The following is a 13,825-nucleotide window of genomic DNA, read 5'->3' as shown; positions in this document are numbered from 1 at the left end:
CAAATGACAGTGTGCCAATTGGTGGACCGAATAAAATAGTAGAAGTAGACGAGTCTCATATTGCTAGACGAAACAATCAGAGAGGACGACCTTCTAAAAGCGAAGTAGATCATATTTGGGTATTTGGTGGGATAGAAAGGGAGTCACGCAAGTGTTTCGTTGTGAGGATATTGTCCCGAGACAAGGTGACTTTAGTGGGTCTCATAAAACATTTCATACTGCCTGGAACAAAAGTCATCACAGACGGGTTTCAGTCGTACCAGACTCTCAAAGCTGAAGGGTTCGAGCACGAATTCGTGAACCACTCTGTGGAGTTTCTCTCTTCAGATGACGCCATTGTCCATACCCAGAATAAAGAACGGCTGTGGAAGTCTGTCAAGTCTACCATAAAAAAAGAGAAGGGCGTCCAGGACAGAGGGACGAACTGTATTTCTTCTAGTACCTATACTTTCACAACTTGCGTTTTCAGGGGAAAGTCGACGCATGCGACACTCTGCCGATATTCCTGCGCGATATTGGCAGAGTTTATCCTGGGTACGGGAACAAAGGAATTGTACCTGCAGCTTATACAACACGCGGACAGTTAGAAGACGATAACACCGACGACGAGTAAGGTAAGTCGTCTCCTTTCAATTTACAAGTGATTCTCTATCGCTTTTCTTTTGTCGTTCTGTAGTGACACCTTCAAACATACTCGTAACGCGCGCCACGAGACTTCTATAATCGATTTACTATCGCATCTTGGATATGTATCGTTTGCAGCCCTCCAACTTCGATAGGCAATCATTCTTCGAAATTACCCACGCATGTTTGCCACCGTATTATTATTGTTTAAAAAATATTATTTTAGTGTAATGTGAAAGTGCCATACTGCATATCAGCGGATGTGAGAAGCTATATTGTGCGACGTACATCTGGAAATGTTAAAAGATGTAAGTTCGTTATCTATCGACTGCCATAAATTCATAGTTAAATGAAACTTGTGTTTGGACTAATTATGGACTATGTCTCACTACTTCATGATCATATGTATTTAATTTTCTTTTATGTTTCTGCAAAGTTTGATGGTTCACAGTCCCAACTTTTTTCGTCGAAATCAGACGGACGTTGCATACGGCAAAATATTTTCTCTGCACCTTATTATATTGGTAAATGCATGGTAAACTTCGGTCCCTTAAGAAATTCATGTTGAGCTATCCGAAAACAATTGTATTTTCAATTGTCATTTACCCCTGACCAGTAAAGGTATTCAAATAACTAGTTATGTCTATTGGCCTAAAATACAATATTTATCATTATGTGCTTTTCTCTGCAAATATATTTCCACCGCCGATTATAGCTGTATGTTAATGCCCAAAAGTAAACATATTGTTATAATTGCCGCCTCTGAACAGAGACACGAGTTAAAACTCGTGTACTGCTCAAAGGAATAAAAATTTTTTAGTAAGGTACGTATTATGGAAATTTTCATAAAGAATGTAGTTAATCTTGTGCTTTTGATCTGTTACATGCATCAAACACCATTCAATAAAATTTCCATCGAGCGAACAACCGAGATAAGACAATCAGAGAAATTTACGGAAAAGAGACTTTTTGGAACAGAATTTGTACGAAAATCTTGTTGCATCGCCGATGGCAGTCATTAGCAACTTAAATTAAAATTTTGTCAGCCATAGCCAAGCTTCCTTAGTTTCAGCCGTCATTAATCAATTTGTGACAATCTTTAGTAGTTTCAGTAGAAAATTTGCTTCAAATCCAGTAGTTTGCATTTAGTAGATTGGGCATATCTTTAACGATTGCTTAAATTCCATCGTTGCGTATTGTATTCAGTTGTTTTTAAATGTCCGCTGCCTTTTCACGGAGCTGACCTGTATTAGTTTTCATTTATTTTGATCCGTGTGCAGTCACTTTCTTTACGATCCAGAATAGTCACTTGTTCTCGTGACGTGCAACTCCCAACATTCCGATCTTGTGACGGGGCAGTGACAACCGACTCGCTAGCAATAAATTACATCTCTGTCGACAGCTGACGGCCGTAGCTCAAACGAACTTTATTGATTTACTGTTTGCAAATAAGTGAGCTATGACAGACGATAAAATGCCATCTCTTGATTCAAATAAACAGAATGAAACGAGTGAAGTGTCGCGTCGCTTGCGGTCGCACAGGATAATCTTCCAGATCCATGAAGCCAATGGGAAACAAGAAATCAGAGTAATTAGTTTTGCTAATTGGGTTCTTACAGAAACTGAACGATCCTACTCTATTACTGAATTGGAAGCTCTTGCAGCAGTTTGGGCTTTCAAGAGAATCAACTACTACGTCAATGGCAAGAACATCAAAGTTTATACTGATCATCAGGCTCTTAGTTTTCTTCTGACCTGCAAACTCCTACATCCTCGCTTAATGAGGTGGTGTCTTTTCTTGCAGGAATATGATTTCGAAATAATCTACATAAAAGGCAAAGATAACATTATTGCAGATTCTCTATCTCGCATGACTGAAAGCTCTTGTGACAGTACTGAACATTTGGAACAAATGTGAAATTACAGAATCCTTATGATGAAGGATCCAATACAGCGTAAATGGTTTCTTGAATTTTGTAACCAGATTGTTCAATTGCAGGAAACTGATCCAAAATGAAGAGGTGTGAAACAGATCCTCGAAACTAATCCTACCCATCGCATGTGCAAATATTACAAATTTCATAATCATGTTCTCTTCCACCAATCGTCCTTGTCATCAGAAAATTGGCTAGTAAGCATTCCGCAGCAGTATGTTGAACACTTACTCTGGTATATACATATTTCATGGGGACACTTTGGTCCAGAAAAGTGTAAGCATAAAATTGCAAAATACTGCTACATCCCTAACCTTCATAGCAGAATCCACCAGCTCTTGAAACACCATGTCATTTGTCAAAAGGCAAAACCTTTTAATCTTTCGGATATATTGCCTTTGAATCCTATCATCATAGAGAAACTGCATGGGGGCTTAATTATATATAATGAAATGCAAATACTTTTAATTTTTTTTTTTTTTTAGTAGCTGTCTGTCCGATTACGAAGTCTCGTAAACGGTTGGCCCTGACTAGTATTTGTACGCAATCTGACTGCATAGAACAACAACAAAGAATGAAATGAAAATTTCCGTTAACACAATTAATTAATTAAGTCCCCAGCAACTATAAAACGTACGAAACCAAAGCACAATTGTAACTGTTCTGAGCGTGGAAGTGTGATTCAACGTACACATCTGGCACAGTTCTTCTTCAAGAAGACAAGAAATTTTAAATACCATTTACACTGAAGTAATTAAAAAAAATAGAAATACTATAATTGCGCAAGAAAACCAGAATTACACTCTAATACAAGAACACGAGCCAGATGCTTTGTTGACTGAACCTGTGACGAGGCATTGTTTAAGACATAACGAAAAAAAAAGGAATCTTTTTTACCTTCATATATATGGACGAAAAGCACTCTGATCATTACAATATCTCCATTCGAACAACATCTGCTGTCTAGCCCATCAAACAACTGCATATAACATGGCCACAAATAGCACACCTATCAATATCCTCTCAGCAAGATCTGCACAACCATTCACTACGACGACATCTCAACAACGACTTGACTCCTACTACTTCTCAACAAGCACTGACTACTGCCACATCTCGACAAGCACTCTCCACCACGACTTCTCGACAAGCACTGCCAGTGGAGGCGGCGCAATAAAACTCTTTGGCGCAATCTCTGGCGCTGTGGCTCAGTGTAGCCACCTTTCATATGCCCTTCCTCCACGGGCCAGAATTTGATGGTATTCTTTCCACCATTGGTGGTGAAAATACCACCAAATTCGTCCACAAAAATACAGACAAAAATAAAAGATAATATTAAAACGTAAATATCACATAACTAGATAAAATTTTGGCTTTGCACTGACCTTTCAATAACCTAATATATGAAATACAGTAAGCAATACAAATTCTTTCATACATGTGACTTTACATAATAGTTTACACAATACACAAAAAATCAGTTTATACAAATGTTCACATAAAATGCTTTCAATGATTCAAAAAATAAGTAGTTGATAGTTCCAGCAGTAGCACCCAGCAATGGTCAACAGGTGCAAACAGCAAGAAGTAACATCATTTCAGTAGAAACAGTTCCACAGTGGCACCCAGAAATGTTGAGTAGGTGCAGACACCGACAAGTGACTTCATTTCAGTAGAAGCAGTCCATCAGTGGCACCCAGCAATGTTGAACAGGTGCAGACACCAACAAGTGACATCATTTCAGTAGAAGCAGTCCATCAGTGGCACCCAGCAATGTAGAACAGGTGCAGACACCAACAAGTGACATCATTTCAGTAGAAGCAGTCCATCAGTGGCACCCAGCAATGTTGAGCAGGTGCAGACAGCAACAAGTGACATCATTTCAGCATAAGCAGTCCATCAGTGCACCCAGTAATGTTGAGCAGGTGCAGACACCGACAAGTGACTTCATTTCAGTATAAGCAGTCCATCAGTGGCACGCAGCATTGTTGAACAGGTGCAGACAGCAACAAGTGACGTTATTTCAGTAGAAGCAGTTCCATCAGTGGCACCCAGCAATGTTGAGTAGGTGCAGACACCAACAAGTGACATTATGTCATTAGAAGCAGTTCCATCAGTGGCACCCAGCAATGTTGAACAGGTACACACAGCAACAAGTCACATTATTTCAGTAGAAGGAGTCCATCAGTGGCACCCAGTAATGTTGAGCAGGTGGCGACACCAACAAGTGACATCATTTCAGTAGAAGCAGTCCATCAGTGGCACCCAGCAATGTTGGGCAGGTGCAGACAGCAACAAGTGACATTTCAGTATAAGCAGTTCCACTAGTGACACCCAGTAATGTTGAACAGGTGCAGACAGCAGTCCATAATATTCACTGTCACTGATCACACAGTTCATCAGAGTTTATCAGCAGAAATTAAACATGTCCCAATGGCACCAATCATGTAGAAAAAGTGCAAGTAACAGTCCATAATATTCACTATCACTAATCACACTGTTCATCAGAGTTTATCAGCAGAAATTAAACATGTCCTAGTGGCACCAATCATGTAGAAAAAGTGCAAGTAACAGTCCATAATATTCACTATCACTAATCATACAGTTCATCAACAGAAATTAAACATTTCTAAGTGTCACACATCAATGTTAAACAGGTGCTGGTGTGAACAACAGTTTGAATGCACACACAATTGCTTTTACAAAATTATTCTCAATGCTCTTACACTAAACATACAAATTATAACAAACACACAAATGATATCAGATAATTGTCATATTAAATATTACAAATACACAAATATCAGTAAACCTATAATATTTATGGGTGTCAGTGCAAGCCACAACAAACAATTAAAATAATATTTAGGAGATAGGTCGGTACCAGTTATCTGGGATTAGGAAAGGAAAACACACAAAACACACTCACTCATCTTTCGTCCACATTAGTGCTACTGTGTAATTGAATAGTGTTAACCGTGTAAATGCAATTCTGTCAAAATTTGATGTTCATCATGTGTATCAAGTAGTAGTGGCAGCAATGTATAACAGTCAATAATAGTTAGTCAACGTCATAGTCATCATGTCAAGACCAATGTTTGCCAAGCCAAATCAAAATGTACGGTTGCTGAACAACTGTCAGTGTACCAAGATATGCAAATACTTCCTCTCTCCAAAAAAAAAAAAAAGTATATACTGCTTAGTGATTTAACAAAGTGTATGTGTAGACAATCTTCTTTCCACTTGAGTGTTCTAGTCTGCTATCTTCATCCTCCTTGTTCCATATATACCAACAAAAAAAAAAAAAAATACTCCTCACTTACTTTACCTCTTATCCACCAAAACTCCAATAATCATCAGCATCACATAATCTTAATACTTCAATAATACATCTCACGTCGATACATATAAATCTTATCATCAATATCATTACCTTAGCTCTTGTCCACCAAAACTCCAATAATCATCAATTTCACACAATCTCAATACCTCAATAATACCTCTTCAATACGTCGATACATATAAACCTTATTACCAATATCATTTCACTTCCATAACAACTCTTTCCTCTAGTCAGTCTCCTCGAACAAGTACAGATAAAATCCTAGTGCAAACTTCAATTCATCATCCCATACAATCCGAAGACACAATGTCCACACACAACCTCTGTGTAATCCATCTGACCCAAATCTTCTACTCATTATGAATCATAAAATACATTTTGGTTACCTTGTCCATCATTAAATAAAAGAAATGCATACATGACCTCTAACAGCCTTTAGTTCGAAGAACTTTCAGTAAGTAAGTACGATTACGAAGTGTGAATAATCGTGATATTTCAGTGTGTACACCACTTCAAGAATTATGGCAAACAGAAGCAAACATGTGGAGTATTTCTTGTGTCAAGTGTCACTTGCTATTTCAATTGCTCACGAAAAATGCAGTGTAATAACTGTCAATGGTCTAACCCTAGTGTTGGTATGTCATGTCGTTAGCTTCCTTCCTATTAGCATAAATTTATACAGCTTCCATAAAACCTCCAGCTCATGTGACTTCAATGAAGTTTCTTGTACCAACGTCGTTCGTATAATTATAGCAGTTCAGTTTCTTATCTTAAAAATATAAGGCACTGAGCGTAAGCAAAACATGCAACAGCGAGTAAATATACCAGTAGAGAACAGAATGTCAACAAGTGGATGCAGCACAATTCCTACAACGAGGCTCTGCCAAGCGAACAATCTATAATTAATACCATAGTGTGACCTAAACTCCATGTTCGTACACAGTATATCAGCTTTTCTATATACCAAATTAAAGAGTAGTTATGACAACAAAACAAAAATGTGTAAATATGCAATCCATACGCATAGCAGCAAATATATATCTTACATAATAATCAGGTCATTAGCATCATATCAACGTAAGCAAATAAATGTTCATATGTAATCTTAATAAGTAAAAATGAAGGCGCAAGCAGATAAATCACAAAGTATAACTTACATACATAACCACAGTCAGCACAATTAATCAGGTGACAATTATAATTTAAATAAATAAGCACAACAGGCACATAATAAAAAAAATGTGACATCAGTGAAAAAGCAGAGCAACCAAGCAGTGTGTAATATACATAAGTAACTGCCCAGTTCATTAATCAATCATTGTCAAAATCAGTTAATGTACGCAAGCACGTCGCTTCACAAGTAAATTCATAGAACATAAAATTTAGCACGAAGTATAAATCACGTAATCGCGAGCAGCAAATTACGTCTAAAGTACGTACCTAAGTGGAAATATTTTACCTGAAAAATAAACTCAATTAATAGTTACCTTTTTAGTTTATTAGTTTCTTCTTCGAAATTACATTCTTCCTGAAAATTTCTCGATAGCAAGTCCTCTTAACGTGGGACACACACAGTATTTACCTGAAGGTCTTAAATATTTTATACAACCGTATCCTGAAAAATACTGAACGTTAATAACATAATTTATCAAGTCACTATAGCTTTATACTGAATTTATTCGGAGAAATTACACTGTGTATTTGTTTACGGCTGTCAGTGCATTCGCACTGAGCGCTCGATCAGCTGTAGGTACGCGTGACGTAGGTTCAAATGGCTCTGAGCACTATGGGACTTAACATCTGTGGTCATCAGTCCCCTAGAACTTAGAACTACTTAAACCTAACTAACCTAAGGACATCACACACATCCATGCCCGAGGCAGGATTCGAACCTGCGACCGGAGCGGTCACGCGGCGTGACGTAGGAAGTAATTGTTTGCGGTCAACGACTGCGTTGTGCGGCGCGCAGACTTGACTGTTGCTTTGAGTATGTGCCGCCGCCGGAACACGGCGCGGTATCCTTGTATTATCTGCATGTTTACGTATAACTGTTGGTTTCTCGAAAGAATGTCATTCCACAAAAATTTTAACGTTCGATATGTGATGTATTCCTTTAGAGCGCCGAGATTTAAGAGTTTCTATTTCGACAGTGTTATCATGAATAATTTTGCGAACTGTATATGGACCGTTATAAACCAAAAAAAATTTGCGACACAAGCCTTTTCCTTTGTGAGACAAACGGTGAAACTTAATTAACATCTTTTGACCAACTGAGAAAGTTTTTAAACGACCAGGACGCTTAGCTGATTTCTCTCTTCTCGCAACCGCAGATGCAATATTTCGTAGAGCCAGGTTGACAGCTCAGAATGCCGCAGTTTTCGTGAAGGCGGAAAAGGAACGATTTCAGAAATGCGATTTGTCGGTGCTTTATTTTTTAATATTAATAGAGGCGGTAAAGAAGTTGAATCATTAGGGAGTTCATTCAGAATGTTTTGAAAAATATGAAGAAACTGATCCCAAGTTCTGTGATTCTGATGACAATAAAGACGACACAATTTATTGATTTCCTTCATCCATCTCTCTGAAGCGTTAGATTGAGGGTGAAAAAGTGAAATGAAAATTGGTTTTAACTTACGACGCCGTAGAGTACGAAGCCAAATTTTAGAGCGAAACTGTGATCCATTATCTGATATAACTATCAACATGACCCACTTCTTTAATAAAATTTGATGAAAGCGTTAGATACTGAACGAGCTGTTGCTTTGCGTAAAGGTGTAAAATAAAAATATTTAGATGTCAATTCCACTGCTACCAAAATGTACGCAAAACCATCAGTAGGACGAACCACTGGACCGAACAAATCGACTGCAGCCATGTCTTTTAATTTCGCTGGAATGATAGGAAACAACCGTGCTCTGTGAGAAATAGTTGGCGGCTTAGCTTTTTGACATAATTTGCTTTTGGCAAGAACAGATCGGCAATAGTTTTCTGCACTACACCGCCGTTATCTTCTATCTATTGAAATAAATGTGCACCTAGGCCTTTGTATGATGAGTCCATCGCCAAACAAAAATCTTTAGATAAATCCGGATGAGAAAGAAGTGGAGCAGCAACTAAAGCATCACGAAGTTGTTCAAATTCTGACTGAGCTTCCTCATCCCAACACCAATTAGAATTCTTTCCAGGTAGTTCACATAAACGAGGTGTGGCCAAATTGTCCAATCTAACAAAGCGTCTAAGAAAATTACAGACACCAAGGAAACTACGAACATCACGTTTTGTGGTAGGAACAGCATAATTACGAATAGCGTCTCTCTGGATCAGGAAGAATACCTTCTGTAGAAATAATGTGACCGAGAAATTTCACCCGAGAACGACCAAATTCAGATTTTTCCAAGTTCACTGTAATGCCAACTCTTGCAAAGATACGTAATAATGAATCCAAAATTTTGTTATGCTCACTCCAAGAACGTTTAGCAAGAAGAATATCGTCAACATATAAAGTAATATTGTCACGAAGATAAACAGGTAAAATTTCGTTTAAACTACGAATGAATGCTGCTGAAGATACAGTAAGTCCAAACGGTAATTTCCGAAATCACTTTTGGGTAAAATAGTCATATCCGGTTATTCTTTTCCTACTGTCTAGATAGATTGATAGTCGAAGAGTTGTTTTGATAGATGCAAAGAATAGTAAAAGAGTAGGCAGCGGTGCAGAAAACTAAAAGGGAAATAGCACCACTACAGCTCGGGGCCCTATGCACGCTACGGCACATATTCACTTGGTGTAGTGAATCCCCTGAGGACTTTAATAGCCGCACATAAATTCCAGTTTGTGACTTAGTGGCCAATTTGGTGGAAGTGCGTACATAAATTGATCTAGCCATGAACATGGATGTATGTCATTCTTATAATTACGAAAGATCTTAAATTTCCGAACAGTCAAGAAGTGTTTATAGTCAAAGTTTTCGCCTCGTGGTGACAAAGACCTACCGCGTCTGTTCCAGTCCGAATGTCGATTATTGTCAAGTTCACGCACCTGGCGCTCTCTTGTTGCATCCCGTAAATGAAATAAATTATTTCCTTCAAACCCCTCTGCTATCTGTGATTCTAAATTTCTTCTGCTGTCTTTTCCTACAATTTCGCTTTCAATTTGTTTGACTTGCTTTCCTAATGCCTCAAATTCCCTTTTAATGCGTTCATTAAATTTTCCCTGTTTTTCAACATGCTTATTTATGTTCTGGTACTCTTCTGTTTCTGCAAATGGCAATGGAGCTGTATCATCCGAATCTCTGTCCCTATTTAAACTAAGACTTGTCAGTTTATCTGAAATCTCCTCAACCCTTTCCGATGAGTCACCTATTTTTTCTTCCCGTTTATTTACGTCTTCTGTAAGTGTCGCGACTCGGGTTTCAGTATTGACACATTTATTAGTTAACTGTTCATACTGTTGTGTTAGGTTATTTAATCTGTCATTTGGTACGGATTCCTCGATTCTCTCAAATATTTCTTCCTTATCGTGTGCACGTTGTAAATTTAACTCTGAAAATTTTTGTACTATCACGCGATCTCTTTCTTCCTGTTCTCTGTCCTATTCCTCTTGTCTAATTTCTATTGAAATTAAACTATTATTGTGAGCATTCAGAATCGGTTGTACTTCTTCTCTAATTTCTTTCTTTGATTCATCTTTCATGTTTTTGAAACATGTCCCTGTTCGTGAGCCTAACTGTGTTTCCATTGTTTCCATCTCGGTTTTACTTGTTCCTATTTGTGAGCCTAACCGTGTTATCATTGCTTCCATCCGTGATCCCAGTGTGTCTAACAGTGTTTTTAATTCAGATCCCAAATTTAATATTGCACTCATCAACTGCTCCATATCTTCTGTCGTTAACCACGTATTCCGAAAATTTTTCGATTGTGAAAAATTTTGAACTGTTTCCGGACCATTTTCCCGACTTATTAAATTGTTTTCCACTTCATTATTCATCATCCTGTTCCCCTGTGTTGGCGAGTTCGCCATGTTAACAATTTCGTCATTCTCACTATTCATCATTTTTGCCTTTTTCATCGACCGCGTAATCATTTACAAAACATACAAAACTCGTCACTATACGAAAATTACACACAATGACACTTTATCACCAACAATACCATTCACACGAAATGCTTCCCACAAACACGATTAACGAACAATTGAAATCTTCGTATCTGCACAAAATTGTCAAACCCGTATACAAGACAACAAAAATTAAATTCTGCAAAAAAAAAAAAAAATACTATTAGAAGAATGACAATTACCAAATCTACACATGCAATATAGACTACAATTACTAAACTACAAATTACTACAACAATACTACTATCTACTATTTTTACAATCAGAAGAATTCCAAGGGACGATCCGAAGCAGCGGTCGCCACGTGCATGGTGGCTTAATTATATAGATATGAATGCAAATATTTTTTTTTAGTTTTTTAGTTGCTGTCTGTCCAGTTACGAAGTCTCGTAAACGGTTGGCCCTGACTAGTATTTGTACGCAATCTGACTGCATAGAACAACAACAAAGAATGAAATGAAAATTTCCGTTAACACAATTAATTAATTAAGTCCCCAGCAACTATAAAACGTACGAAACCAAAGCACAATTGTAACTGTTTAGAGCGTGGAAGTGTGATTCAACGTACACATCTGGCACAGTTCTTCTTCAATAAGACAAGAAATTTTAAATACCATTTATACTGAAGTAATTAAAAAAATAGAAATACTATAATTGCGCAAGAAAACCAGAATTACACTCTAATACAAGAACACGAGCCAGATGCTTTGTTGACTGAACCTGTGACGAGGCATTGTTTAAGACATAATGAAAAAAAAGGAATTTTTTTTACCTTCATATATATGGACGAAAAGCACTCTGATCATTACAATATCTCCATTCGAACAACATCTGCTGTCTAGCCCATCAAACAACTGCATATAACATGGCCACAAATAGCACACCTATCAATATCCTCTCAGCAAGATCTGCACAACCACTCACTACGACGACATCTCAGCAACGACTTGACTCCTACTACTTCTCAACAAGCACTGACTACTGCCACATCTCGACAAGCACTCTCCACCACGACTTCTGGACAAGCACTGCCAGTGGAGGCGGCGGAATAAAACTCTTTGGCGCAATCTCTGGCGCTGTGGCTCAGTGTAGCCACCTTTCAAAACCTAGACAAATCCTAGGCATAGATTTGGCAGGGCCACTCCCACGAGGTGGTGGAGGACTAAGGTACCTTGTAGCTGTTATCGATCAATTTACCAAACATTTGAGATTGTACGCTATGAGATCTGCAAACACACAACCAATCATCAATCGTGTAGAGCGTGACTACTTTCCTAGATTCGAAAGACGTGAATCAACTCTCTCAGACAATGGGTCTAACTTTGGTTGCAAAAGATGGAGACTTTTCGCTGCTCCCTGTCATCAAATTAGGCAAATACTTATCTCAAAATTTAGGCCCCAGTCGAACCCGACTGTCGAGTCTTCAAGGAGTTTAATCGTTTCATTCGTACATATGTACCAAATCAGCAGACTCTCGCGATTGACTTTATGTGACCTTTCGAGGAAACTGTGAATAATCTACTGCACCTGTCTAGTGGTTTTACTCCAAGTGAGTTGATGGCTTCTGACCAAGAGAAAAATGAATGGGTCAATTCAAGTCCGAAGTGTAACAACACAAGCGCTAGTTTAGACCTCAGACTAAGACAAGCTCTAACAACAGTGACCACCCAAGCCAATTTACGCAAGAAGGCATATGACAAACATATTAACAAGGTGTTAACTTATGAAGTAGGTGAAAAGGTCTGACTAAAAGCGCACCTTAAACCATCGTTGCTCTCACGCAGAAATCGAAAATGGCAAAGTCTTTTTACATCTACATCTACATTTATACTCCGCAAGCTACCCAACGGTGTGTGGCGGAGGGCACTTTACGTGCCACTGTCTTTACCTCCCTTTCCTGTTCCAGTCGCGTATGGTTCGCGGGAAGAACGACTGTCTGAAAGCCTCCGTGCGCGCTCTAATCTCTCTAATTTTACATTCGTGATCTCCTCGGGAGGTATAAGTAGGGGGAAGCAATATATTCGATACCTCATCCAGAAACGCACCCTCTCGAAACCTGGCGAGCAAGCTACACCGCGATGCAGAGCGCCTCTCCTGCAGAGTCTGCCACTTGAGTTTATTAAACATCTCCATAACGCTATCACGGTTACCAAATACCCCTGTGACGAAACGCGCCGCTCTTTTTTGGATCTTCTCTATCTCCTCCGTCAAACCGATCTGGTACGGATCCCACACTGATGAGCAATACTCAAGTATAGGTCGAACGAGTGTTTTGTAAGCCACCTCCTTTGTTGATGGACTACGTTTCCTAAGCACTCTCCCAATGAATCTCAACCTGGTACCCGCCTTACCAACAATTTTATATTATCATTCCACTTCAAATCGTTCCGCTCGCATACTCCCAGACATTTTACAGAAGTAACTGCTACCAGTGTTTGTTCCGCTATCATATAATCATACAATAAAGGATCCTTCTTTCTATGTATTCGCAATACATTACATTTGTCTATGTTAAGGGACAGTTGCCACTCCCTGCATCAAGTGCCTATCCGCTGCAGATCTTCCTGCATTTCGCTACAATTTTCTAATGCTGCAACTTCTCTGTATACTACAGCATCATCCGCGAAAAGCCGCATGGAACTTCCGACACTATCTACTAGGTCATTTGTATATATTGTGAAATCAATGGTCCCATAACACTCCCCTGTGGCACGCCAGAGGTTACTTTAACGTCTGTAGACGTCTCTCCATTGATAACAACATGCTGTGTTCTGTTTGCTAAAAACTCTTCAATCCAGCCACACAGCT

Source organism: Schistocerca serialis, chromosome 6 (assembly GCF_023864345.2).
Source record: "Schistocerca serialis cubense isolate TAMUIC-IGC-003099 chromosome 6, iqSchSeri2.2, whole genome shotgun sequence".
Lineage (NCBI taxonomy): Eukaryota > Metazoa > Arthropoda > Insecta > Orthoptera > Acrididae > Schistocerca > Schistocerca serialis.
The sequence above is the reverse complement of the archived record's forward strand: the minus strand, read 5'-3'. Positions refer to the sequence as shown.